The following is a 14,323-nucleotide window of genomic DNA, read 5'->3' on the forward strand; positions in this document are numbered from 1 at the left end:
AGATGTCAGAATGACATTCTGGCTGGTACAGGTGTTGGAGTTACTAGTATCTGATGTATGCACAGATTTAGGAGGAGAAGGAGTACCCTTGTGCATTTGTGTGTCTTACTAGTTGCATTCTTAACTAGTAACTCTATTTTTTGTTGCACAGATTTAGGGGGAGGAGAAGTACCCTTGTGCATGTGTGTATTACTAGTAACTATAAAGCTAGTAATTGTGTTGCTTCTGCTACTGTTTAAACTACTGTTATGTTGTTTAACTGCTGATAGTTTACCTTGTGAACAAAAAGGAAAGATATATGTTTTAGCCAAAATTTGCCAAAGGGGGAGCAATTTTGGTAAAACAAAGAGTGTTCATAAGATGTTATGTGTGATGTCTTAACATAAGATATCCTATGTACCTGCTGGAGTTCAAGAACATGTTCATGCAGTATTTGTTTCAGAATGTCATACACAAGGTCATGGCATCTGATATGATATGTACCTGCTGGAGTTCAAGAACATGTTCATGCAGAAGTGTTTCAAGAAGTCATACACAAAGTCATGGCTTCTGATATGATTGTACCTGCTGGAAGTTATAAAAGGAATTATGGAATTAAGCAGGATTTTTCCAGGATGTCAGACCCGATGTCCTGACACCCTGTACACAGAACATTCAGTGTGAATGTCTGGTGTTTTGTGATTGCACACTCAATGGCAATCTATGTATGATTGTAGATCTAATTTGTGGTTGTCTTCTTGATCAAAGCTGTGAAGCAAGATCAAGAGTGTGCTTTCTTGATTGAAACTGTGAAGTAAAATCAAGCCTGTGTTTCTGAAATTTGCTTGTAATTTTGTCTGTTTTGGTCTGTAATATTAAGTTGCTTTGGCAACATTTTTGACTCAAAGGGGGAGTAACACCTGTACCCCAGGACAACAGATTTCTGTACCCCAGGACAACAGATTTCTGTGAAGATGAAGGTCCTCTAAAACAAGAGGTTATGCTGCTGTTTGCTATCTTCTATGTGCTGCTGCTATGAGAAGTTTATCTTCTGTGTGTGATTAGTGTATTAGCTAATTTAATTCTCTGCTTGGGTGTGTGTTCCGCTGCTGTGAACTCTGTTATGATGCCAAGTTGTTTTAGCCAAAAATTTGCCAAAGGGGGAGTTTGTAGATGTTTTTGATTGGCTGCATTTTGTGTTAAATCAGTTACTGTACTTAGATGTCTTGACTGATGTCATGACATGCTTAAGTAGTATGCTGCAGGATTAACTAATACAGGATTTACTGAATGTCAAACTGGATGTTATGACATTCATCCCTGACAGCAGGTACTGAATTATAGACTAATCAGTTTTTCTGTTATAGTTCAGTATTTAGTTCAGGCTGATTTTCTGTTCTGTTATGACAAGTCATTCATGACAGCAGTCTCTAAATGTCAAACTGAATGTTATGACATTCATTCATGACAGGCCAGTTAGTTTTTTTGTTATTTATCTCAGGCTGATTTTCAAGAAACTAACAGCAGGCTAATTTTCTATTCTGTTATGACAGTCATTCAATACAGGATTTACTGAATGTCAAACTGAATGTTATGACATTCATTCCTGACAGCAGATACTGAACTATAGGCTAGTTGGTTTTCTGTTATAGTTCAGTATTTATTTCAGGCTGTTTTTCAGGAGAGTAACAGACCTGGCACATAGCCTATTGTCTGAATGTCAAACTGAATGTTATGACATTCATCCTTGACAGCAGATACTGAATTATAGGCAGGTTGGTTGTTCTGCTACAGTTTAATATTTAGTTTAGTATGTTTTCAGGAGAATAACAGACCTGGCATATAGCCTACTGTCTGAATGTCTAACTGAGTGTTTTGACATTCATCCTTGACAGAAGATATTGAATTATAGGCAGGTTGGTTTTTTCTGCTACAGCTCAGTATTTATTTTAGTCTGTTTTTCAGGAGAATAACAGAACTAGCATATGGCCTATGTTCTGGACGTCAAACTGAATGTTATGACATTCATTCCTGACAGCATATGTTAAAGTGTAGGCTAGTTAGTTTTTCTATTTCAGTATTTATCCCAGGTTGTTTTTCAGGAATCTAACAGTTGTGCTAAAATCCAGGAAACTAACAGAAGAGCTAAATTCCAGAGCCCTAACAAATAGCCTATTTGTTAGCACCCTAATATGTGGAAATTAGGTTAACTTGCTTAACCTTAATTTTAGGAAATTCAAGTACAAGGCCCAAGTGTTGCATTATAAAAGGACGACAATCCTACTTTCAGCAATTCAGGGATTTCGAAGTGTGAAGCATTAAATACTTCATTGTATTTCATAGCTATAGTTTTTATTGTGTCTTGTATTAGGTTTTACTTGTGAGCCAAGCAATTGTCACCTAGATGATTGCATTGGACTAGGGTGTTCATTGAGTTGTAAGTGTTGTGTCACTCTAAGCTTTTAAGCGTGAGTGTTGTGTTTCTTGATTAAAGCTGTTAAGCACAATAAAGAGTTGTTTGAAGTATAACTTCTCCATTTAACTTTAAACAAATTAAAGGTTGTAATCACTGAGGTGATTGAGGGGGAGTGAGTAGGAACTCTGGTCTTAGTTTAAGATTGAAATTCCATTGGGTAGGTATTAAGTGATAGGATTAAACAGGAGGTTTAAGGCCTGAATTAATACTGCTAATAGTGGATTTCCTCCCTGGCTTGGTAGCCCCCAGACGTAGGTGTGTGTGTCACCGAACTGGGTAAACAATTCCTTGTGTTATTTACTACACTTTACTTTTAAGTTCTGCATAATTCTTGTCTTCGCAGAATTAGATGTCTTAACATCCAGTGTGACATCGAAAGTCTGTTAACTAGAATTTCAAGTAGCAACATTAAGATCTTTAAAGTCTATGCAGATTCTAAGGGTACTGTTTTTCTTAATAATTGGAACAATATTAGCAAGCCACTCAACATACCTGGTAGGTTTGATGAACTTGTTCCAAAACAATCTCTCGATCTCGGCTTTAATCTTGGACATGATTTCAAGCATGAACCTCCATGGGGTCTGCTTCACTGGCTTTTTATCAGGTCTAATCGACAACTTTAACTCTACTAAATCGCGACTGAGCCCGAGAATTTCAAAATAGTCCTAGGAGAAGTGATCTTTGAACTTCTTTAGCACCTTAATTACTTCTGCTTTTAAGAGTGGGGTGATTTTGGTACTAATGCACGTCATCCTTTTCATCATACCATCTCCCAAGTCTATCTCTTCTAAAGGATTCAACGCCTGCATTTTCTTGGTCGAGATTGTTGGGTCTTTCTCGAACCCCAAAGGCTTATCATCATAAATGCAATCGAAACTCCAGCTTTCTGAAGCTATTGTTTCATTGGTAAGGCCAGATTGATTTACCCAAGAGTTCTCAGGCTTAATAGCTTCGACATCTTGTATTTTTTGAGATTCGGCTTCCAAGGCTGTTAGGATTTTATTTTCAGCCACATAGGCCAAAATCCGAGCCAACGCACTTGACTCAATCATGGTCTCCACCAGGCTCAAACCATCGGTTATAACCTCCGACAATTTCATATTCCTAGGTAAACCTGTATTAATGGTGTAGGTTCACCGTGTAGCATACATCATGCCCTTCAAAGTTATATCCTCCTCCGGTAGGTTTAAATGGAGAAATGTTAGCCAATTTTTGATCAAAGTTAAGCCATTCGATGTGATTGACATCCATTCTAAAAAAACTCTGATTTGCTTCGATGGTTTCGGAAATCCCATCAGGCTTCCAGTTAGTGATCATATGATACATATACGAGGGTACACATCCTACTCCATGCAACCATTCTCTACCTATTAGCAGATTATAGTTTTCTTTAGTCGGCACCACCATAAACAATTTTGGCCTTGTGGTGGTTCCCACCACTACGTCGACTTGAATGGCCCCTAAAGGTTTGCTGATTTTCCCCTCATAGTTGGACAATACTATGTTATTAAAGATTAAATCTATGGTAAATTTGCCTATTTTTTCCAAGAGGGACTGAGGCATAACATTGACACATGCCCCATAGTCGATCAAAACTTTGTCGATCCCCACGTTGTTTACCTTGGCCCTTATATACAATGGCTTCAGATGTTGTTGCATGGCCACGTCTAGCCTTTCAAAAAATGACATGGTCTTTATTAACTGAGTCATCATTCATCATATAATAGCATAAAGGTTTGTGGGTAGCTATTTCTTCCTCAATCACTTATGTGACCGTGTCATACTCTAAGGGAAACACATATATCATATTGCAAATGATCTCTAATTCTGGCTCAGACCCTGAACTGAAGTTGTCTGTCTCCATATCAACGTCTTCGAATACTTTATCTTTTGTTACTTTTTACTCATTTATGGGTGATAGTGGGGAAACAACCTTTGCTTGACTGGCCATCGACTAATTCGGCCTTGATTGACAGATTGAATAGTAGCACTTCCACTAGAGCATCCAACCTCTCGTGTAACTTTATTGTTTCTCTGGTGTCTCCTCCACTGAGTCCTAGTCAGGAGATGTTTTCCTATGTAGTTCTGTGATACATAAGAGTATTTCTTTGAAACTTGAGAGTTATCTTTATATGAGGAACCAAAACGAACATTCACTACTTTCCATTTACCCCCACTAGTGTCTGATCCACACACGCATACTCTGAGACGAATGAATTTCCTATGTTGTCGACTTCGACATAAGCTACCTTCTTTTTACTTGACTTGGAAGTTCTAGCCTTTTTAGCCTTTAACCGTTTGACTTGTCTCTCAAGTATTGGGTGTCTAACTTCTTCCTAATGGAGTAGTCGAGACCCCTTGATGCTAGTTCAACTAACTCGTGTTCTGACACTTGTGTAAAACATCTCACTTTTAAGGTTCTAAATCTATTGTGGTGATAATCGATGATTTTAGCCACCTTTTTCCTCACACTGTCTAATTCCTTGAGGCTAATCTTACATTGCCCCATGTAGAATTCATCGTGAAAAGCCCTTTCTAATTGTACCCACATAAAAATAGAATTTGTGGGAAGGGTGGTGAACCATGTAAAAGCGTTCTTTGTCAATGAATTTGGAAAATACTTGAATTTCAGGCTCTCATTGTTGGCTAAATCACGAGCCTTGGTCAGGTACCAGGCGACATGTTTGACGGTGGACTCACTAGTATCGCTAGCGAGCTTGGTGAATTTTGGGACTTTCCAACCCCTAGGCAATTCGGGTTTCCTTACATAATCAGATTATAGGGATATACATTTTGGCTCGTGTAGGCCTACGTCGAGGCCATTCTGGACCAAAACGCATTCGACGACGTTGGTGATCTTTTATTGTACCCCTACATTGTCTTGTCGGGCTTATCTCAGGACTTGGCCAGCATCTTGGTTGCGTTGCACTAGGACCATGTTGAGGCCTTCTGGTGGTGCCCCTAAAAATAAGCAATCCTACCCATTTGGTGGGTTAACTGTTGATAACTTCAATTCTTTTTTTTTATAAGTGGGTGCCGCATCTCAAAAAATACGATCCCCCATGATGGTCGCAAATAAATGATTCGAACAGAGTCGCCACCAAAATTTATATATTCCAATGAAGGAAAGGGAAATATCAATAAAACCATTGAAAATATAAAATGGTCGTCGCAACCATATTCAGGTTCGGGAGGCAATAACACACGGGGAAAGTAATAGCACCCCTCATGTTCGTTGTACTCAATGGGAATCTTTTAGTCTAATTTGAGATTTGAATGTTAGCTAATGTTATTGTTTTTTTCAAGTGAATAAAATATTGAAAAGAGAAATGAAAGGAAACCTCAAAAGGGGGGAAATGGAGGTTTTTTTATTAGTGTGCTCGCCAAGATCTCGCAATCTCGTGCCTACGTATCCTTATAGTGAAATAAGGAAATCAGAGCATTTGTAGTTTGGGGTAGCCAAGAGTGTTGGTTGATTGTTTTTAGAGGACGAGTGTTTAGGTTGCATTCTAACGGTTAAACATTGGCTTGTCTACTCTTGGTGGAGGCTTAAACACTAGTTTGTATCCATGTTAGAAATGACTAAACAGTGTCAGTTTATGAAAAGGTTTCCAATCGCACGGGGGCGAGAAAAGAGTTTGATTAAAGTTGTGTTATGGTGAACACGTGTCTAGATCGTATTATAACAGTAAAACATAACGTGCTTACTCGCAGCGGAGGCTTAAGCGCAAGTTTATACGCGTTAGAAGGGTTTAGATAAATGTCCTATTATGAAAGGTTTTCGATCACACGGGGGAGAGAGAATAAGTTAAAGTTGATGTGTTGTATGACTTTTAGGTGAATGACAAATATTTGTTAAGAACAAGGCGTGAGCCTTGGAACCAATGAATCATGTATTGTTAAAATGCTAGACTCCAACAATACATTTTTCATTCAATGTATTCATAAAATTGTTTGATGGACAATGAATATTCAAAAGATTGTTCAAAGGTTCCATCGGAATGCTAGACTCTAATGGCCCCTCTTTTCGTCCAAGTAATTAGGTATTTTAGAAACGAAAAGAGTGAATGAAAAGTTAATCTAAGAAGCGTGCCTCGAAAGCAATCATCAAGGATTCAAGGAATGCGAGATTACAAGGACCCATTTCTTTCGTATTTGTTTAGGAAAAAAGTTTAATGAGTTGAGAAGGCAGAAGAGAAATTCGATGTTGATAGAGTGTTTTATCGCATTAGTGAAAATGGTTTGTGAAATAGTTTGAAATGATATGAGGTGTTTATTAAAGAAAAAAACTTATTAGAATTTCGAAAAGTGTACTTGATGTTGATCAAATACCTTTTATCTTAATATTTTTGAAAGGTTAATTTTAATGGTCATTTTGTCTTTTTGGATTAACAATTACGCATCAACTAAAAATACAATAAAATAAACTAAAAACTAAAGCAATAAAAGAGGTAACAGAAATAATAAAGGGGGGGGGGGGACACACTATCAATACAAGAGGTAAAAGAATTAAAAAAACTAAAGAAAATAAAAGAAAGAATAAAAATAAGCTGAAAATTGGGGGTGAAGATAGGAAAATGCTCTAGGTTAAAGCCTCACAATGGTGTATTGATAAATTGGGAGGTGTGAGAGAGACTTAATCTTCTCCTACCCCATATTTGGTTACTATTCCCATAGCAACAAAAATGGAAGAAAATGGGTTCCAACGAAAATGTAAAAATACCATAACTTTCTCAATTTTTCACAGAATTAAACAAATAAATAATGAAAATTTATCTACCCGATCTCATGAATACAAGGGTATATTCAAAATCAGCAAATAAACAACAAATGTTTTTGAAAAATAAAAAAAAAACGCAACAACATATTTTTGATTGATTTGACCATTTTATCCATCCTTAGGACAAACAAACTATGGATTCATGCTCGGGGTGATGTTCGGAAGTTATTAAATATATAATTTATGTAAAACAATCATCAATTTTCATTTGACCCTTTTTGTTCGTGGAGGTTTAAGAACACTTTAAACTCTTGATTTTGAAATCAATTGAGTTTCCATACAAAATGGTGATTATTAAGGTATTAAAATAAAGTAAGAGTAAAAATGCAATAGAATTAAATAAAGAACAAACATAAGAGTTATTTAAACAACAACAAATCACTTTTTCTTATGGAGGTTCAAGAACACTTTTCAACTCTTGATTTAAAATCAATTGAGTTTTCATATAAAATGGTGATGATTAAGGTACTAAATAAATAAAACAAGAGTAAAAATACAATATAATTAAATAAAGAACAAGCATAAGAGTCTACCTATTCAATAAAAAGAAAGAACTGACTTGAAAGAAAATGAAGAGAAAAATAAAGAGAGTTTTGACTTAATTTCTGTAAATGATTGATGATGTCATTTGTGAATGAACTGAGATTTATTTATAGGCTCTAGAAATGATAGTTTAGAAATTATGCAAAGAGTCTGAGTGCCTTCTAGAAACTTATTTAATTAAATAGTGAATAATAATGTAATATATGCACGAAATAATAATGTAATATATGCATGGAATAATGATGTAATAAATGAGACATATTTTGGACCTTCTAGAAACATTGATTTTTATTTTATGATATATGAAAATGATTAATAAAATTCAAATGGATATTTTGATGATAAATCAAATGATCATGAATTTATTTTTTATTAATATGCATAATGAAAAAAAATGAAATTTTAGTTAATTTCTTTAACATGTAAAATGTTGACTTTTTTACTATAATGCATATATGCATGATTATGGTGACTGTATTTGATGATAAAAATGCATATGACTAAAAAATATAAAACTTGACAAATAGACATGTATCAGATAAACTTGAAATACCTGGACAAAATTTGGGTATGACAATTATCCTTATTTAATTACCTTGAACCAGAAAGTATGGATGAGAACGATCTTGGTACATTCGTGGTCGAAGATAATTAAAAACAAAAGACCCAAATTTTGTCCTTCAAGATGCAAGGAAGAAATACAGAAAGAAAATGCAGTGGGAAATATAATGAGAAAGATTATCATAAGGTAAATGAAACAATCAAGACTCTCTGAGCATCATCAGAATAGAATCTTGATGACATAATCGAGATATTCCAACAATAGAATAATACCTCAACTGTATATGGATTTTCTGAACATTAACAAAATAGTGTCTTGAACTGAACACACGAGATTCCCTGAGGAACAACGAAGCAGTGTCTTACATGATATAATTGAGATATTTCAACAAGGGAATGATACCTCAATTGCATTTAAGATTCTCTGAGGATACTAGAGTAGTTAAATAAGAGCTTATGAGATTCTCCGAATCAACAAAGTAGTATCTCAAGCAACAAATGAGATTCTTCAAATTAATGAAGCAGTATCTCAAACAGGTAAATGAGATTCTCTGAATACACGAAGCAATATCTTATATGATCTAATCGAGATATTCTAAACAAGAGGAAGTGATACATCAATCGTATCTAAGACTCTTCGGGAATACTATATCAGTATCTCTAAAACAAATGAGATTATTCAGATAAATAAAGCAGTATCTCAAACAGATAAATGAAATTCTATGAAGCAACAAAACAGTATCTCAAACGTTCACCTGTTGGGGGGAAATATTTCAGAAAAGACTCCCTTTTGGAGGAGATTTATTGGCAAAGCTCTGCAGGGGAAAAGCTCATAAGAGACTTTTTAGGATATCCTCTACTTGGGGAGTAATGATAGAAAAGATGTTGTGGAATATCATTATCAATCATAAAGTTGAAAAAAGACTTACTGGGAAATAATTCCACGAGTATATGCATGGTAATAACACTACTGCTTTGAATGAGGACTGTCCTGGATACTTGTGATTGACCCTGGATCCTGAATTATGTTATGTTTGATGTTTTGTATGACATTCCACTTTGGACGGAAGTACTTATGCATGTAATTACGCATGAGATGCATGTAGTATGCAGCTGTTGGGGATATTTAGGATGTGCATACAGGAATGTGAATTATTTTTTTTTATTTTGTATAAGGCTATGCATAGGTATACTGATGATTGATATGATTGTGTTTTTGAATCTTCCTGTTTGGTAGGAAAAACATTTATGAATGATGCATGCGATACATGTGGGAATGCAAATAGGTGATTAGGCTTTTTTAGGGTTTTATTCTTGATCGCCAACGATCTTGGACTTTGAAGGTGAACTTCCAAATGAGAACTGGTGAAAAAGATTAAACTTCTAGACGAAAACTAGACTTAAAGGATAAGTTACCATATGAGATATGGTGAAAATGATTAAAATGCCAAACGGGAACTGACTTTGTTTTTGTTTGTCAAACGGGAACTGACTTTGTTTTTTATTTGTCATATGGGAACTAACTTTTAAAGTAAGTTACCAGACGAGAAATGGTTACGAAAGATAGAATACCAGACAAGAACTGGTATCAAAATAGGTGACCAGACGGGAACTGGTTTAAGAGATAATCTACCAGACGAGAACTGGTATTTGGTAAATGATTTTCAATAAGTGAATAGGGCTTTGAAATGAACTACCAGACAATAACTGGCCTTTGGAAATGGTGTTCCAGACGGGAACTAGGCTTTGAGAATGATTTTCCATATGCGAACTAGACTTTTATTGAACTGCCAAATGAGAACTGGACTTTGGAAATGGTTTTCCAATGAATTTGGACTTTGAAATGGTTTTCCAGATGAGAACTGGACTTGAAAATGAGTTGCCAATGAATTGGACTTTGAAATAGTTTGCCAGACGAGAACTGAACTTGAAATGGTTCTCCATCCGGGAACTGGTTTAAAAGATATTTTCCAGTTATGAACTAGACTTTGAAATGATTTGCTCGACGAGAACTGGACTTTGAATTGCCAAGCGATGTTGGGCTTTGATGTCAAATATTACTTTATAAGGTTTTTTGATATCAGATTCATGTTGTGGGGTTATGCCCGATGAATGATATGATATGCATGGCTTTATGCTCGAGCGAAGTGAAATGACTAATGAATGAGGATGCTCTATGCAATGATTGAAAGGTTTCTAAAAATTCCCATGTGCGGGTAATGGAAGAGAAGGTTCTTTATAATAAGGCTTCTACTGGAAGGCAAAGGTTATTGGATGGGGTGGTAGTATGATTCCCTGACACTTGTCTCGAAATTGGCAATTGAGACACGACAGAAATTGCTTGAGTAACTTGAAGATATGGAGAGGACTTACTCTTATGTGGCTCATTTTGCCCCAGTTGGTTGGGTTTTGCAGAAGTTTTTATTGAAAGGATGCTTTGGGAAGTAATCATACCAGGATGATGGTTTGAGATGGCCTGCCTCAGAATGAAAGGATTTGTCCCTAATTAACCGACTCTTGGAGTGGTTGGATTTGACGTGCTTTTGAGGTAGCTTGAATCGGTATGAGCATTGAAGCGAATTAACTCACACTAACTGAATATTGAAGGGATTTATGCTAGGCCAACAGAACCTCTAGGTGATCTCCCCCTAGTTGATAAAGTCTTGAGCTGGTATGCCCTGGATCAATCGATCCTTTAAATGGTTTCCCCCTGATCAACTGATGTTTGGAGACTTACTTTAGACTGGTCAATTCTTGGACTAACCTTCATATGATCAACTTGATATTTTGGGTGGAATTCCCCTAATTGATAGGTTATGAAGTACTCTTGATTCTGGTAAATGATCAAGTTTCTCTGATTGCTCTTTGTTGAAATTTCTCTGATGTCAAATGTTGAATCGCAATTAAAATTGTTCATTCATAACTGGTAATTTTAATGCGATGCTCATGCAAGTTTTGAAAAGAATCATTTAGTGGAATCATGTGATAGTGTGTGACAGGTGGACCATGAGTCCAAACTCAATGTTGCTTTAGCAATTTAAAGTGTGAAAGATAAAACGAGAATAATGACATAGATGTAGAAGATTAGCAAATCTTTACGAGCCAGTTTACGCAACCTTGCTCTAGAATGCTTTTAGAATAAACCCTGCTTCACTTAGGTCTTTTAAGGGTTGTAACATGACCTGGTTCATGGTTATCGAAATAAAGGATATGAGGCTCAAAATTGTTTTTGTATCCACCCTTCTTCTTGATAAACACCAATCTTATGCTCAGTTCATTCAACATACACATTTGTCTTTTAAGAGATTTTTGAAGGTGTAAGGATAAAGATGACGATTCAAGGTCTCTATAAATCACAATCACCTTATTTCGTTTTATGGATGTTGGTTACCCTTTGATTTTGGTATAGTGGTCACTACATATTGTTTGTTTTTGATGAGGATTTTCATGACCTCTTCTGATTTTTGATTTAATCCCTAACTTTTTCCTGGACCTCTATTTGAAGCTTTGAGTCCACCGAGATTGCCCTAATTTTTACCTAAGTCACCTCTTGCGTGTTCGACTTAGCAAGCTTTTTTCTTGATTTCTTTTTTGCTGAAGGATCGTGAATGCCAATTCATTGGTCATTGAAGAACAACTGACATAACCTTTGGATTTTTTCATGGTACTTTCGACACTTCAGATGTGTTCGAAGAATAACATGCAGTTCATCCTCATATGGGATGTATTATCTTGTAATTCGATCGTGTAGTCAAACTAACTAAACACTAACTTTCCCCGGGTTAAGCGTAAAAGTTTATAGATACGAAAGAAACACCTACTTCTATGCTCAAAGTGGTTAACCATGGATTAAATCCTTATCTCTCCAGTGTTTGGGGATTTGAAACAATGCACGTACATCATCAGTAGGATTTTATTCGAAAGCATACGATCAGTAATTATGAGTATTTTGTTATCGCCATCCTCCCTCAAATCTTTTCTAAAACAATAACTATGATAAAGAAAGGTGAATGGGAGAAACATGGATGTATTTTTTATTTATTTTATATAAGAGAAGAAAAATGAGTGAATACGACATAATTAATTCGAAACATGCATCATTACTTCATTAGTATTACCATTAAAAACAACAATGTTTAAACACAAGTAGCATTTAACACCAAAGAAATTATAAATGCAAATAAAAACAATTCAGTCCAATGATCGCCAATGTTGAGGATATCTTCATGTCTAGGCCACCGGTTTTAGGAGATGCCCCTTGAAGTCTTTAAACTCATTCAGACGAGAGGTTGACGAGCCCCAACATGTTTCCTTCTGGAAAAGATATGTACTTTTTGTCAATAAACTATTGTACTTTGGCCTTGAAAGGATTGTAGTCCTTAGTTGATTGTCCTATTGATCCAACATGATATCCACATTGCACCTCAGGATCATATCTAGGTGGGTATGGTTCTGACAACGACCTGAGAGACTTGGGCTCCACTAACAAGCTTTGAATCAGATATGTCAGAAGTTGACTGTATGACATACGGATTGGATCGAGAGGAGAATTCCTTCTTTACATATTGTTTTTAGGCATGGGCTGGTTCTGATGTTGATTCTGATATCCTCGACCACGAGATCTTTGATTTGCATGAGGAGCAGTCCATGGTTGCTGGTATGCCACTCTAGGCGTTGGTGATTGTCCATAAGGATAACGTGATGCTGGAAATGGTGAAAGTTGAAAAGATGAGGGATCATAAGGTCTGACTGGTGCACCATGAGAATACCCAACATCTTCCATGACTGCATTGATTTAATTTTCCTCTTCCTTTTGGGAATTGCTGAGGGATTCTATCTCGCTAGCTTGGCTGCTCGAGGTGTCTTGGATTCTTCCGATTTTGAGGGAACCCTCGATGCATTCTCCAATTTTCACTAGGTGGGTGAAGTATGATAACACACTGCATACCAGCCTTTCAAAGTACGAGTTCAGCAAGGTATCCATAAACAAGTCAACTAATTCCTTGTCCAAGAATGGTGGTTACACTTGGGATACCAATTCTCTCCATCGCTGTGCATATCCTTTGAAAGACTCGTTGCTCTTTTGAGATAAGCTTTGCAGTTGCCTTCAATCTGGAGCCCTATCCAAGTTATAGTTGTACTACTTTAAAAAGGCATTAGCTAAGTCTTCACATGACTGAATATGGCTTATTTTCAACTTCATATATCAGCTCAAAGATGATCCAATGAAACTGTCTTAAAAATAGTGAATCATCAGCTTGTCATCGTGAGTATGTGATACCATTTTTCAGAAGAACATCTCCAAATGGTGTCTTGGACAACTATCCCTTTTGTAATTCTCAAAGTTTGGTACTTTGAATTTCGGCGGGACCACTAGGCCTGACACTAAGCACATATCCATGACATTGAGACCATGACTGTCATGCACCTCCATTGCTCGAATTTTATCCTCAAGCTCACGAAGCCTTTTGTCATCAAGATTGGTCAATGTCATCAACTGGAGGATCATAGTCATGGAAAAGACCGTACATTGGGTTGGTCATTACAGTAAATCCTGACGGGGAACCAACATTCTCTGTGACAACATGCTGAAGATTGTTCTTCGATTGAGCTAGCATAACTTCCAACATATGGTCTACCTTTTCTTTCATGTTGCTCATATCCTTTCTTAGCTCAACTTGATTCTGTTCTAAGCATTCCCTTGTCTTTTAGTAGCTCTCAAGGTTTAATACGAGTACCGGGAAGTCAGCCTATTGGTTATGGACAAAAGATGGGATAAGGTTTTTGGTTTATGAAAATGATATGCAACTCATGTTGATGAAATGTGAATGCATGAATTTTGTATTTTGGTATGCAAAGAAATTGTAATGTAGGTATAGTTAGGGTCCAGGATAACATGAGTATCACAGAATAACTTACTAGGTAGGCTCCCTGCAGTGGAAAGTTTTACACTATCTACCCATAAACCACTCATAGGGTTGGCT

The sequence above is a fragment of the Lathyrus oleraceus genome, chromosome 3 (genome assembly GCF_024323335.1).
Source record: "Lathyrus oleraceus cultivar Zhongwan6 chromosome 3, CAAS_Psat_ZW6_1.0, whole genome shotgun sequence".
NCBI lineage: Eukaryota > Viridiplantae > Streptophyta > Magnoliopsida > Fabales > Fabaceae > Lathyrus > Lathyrus oleraceus.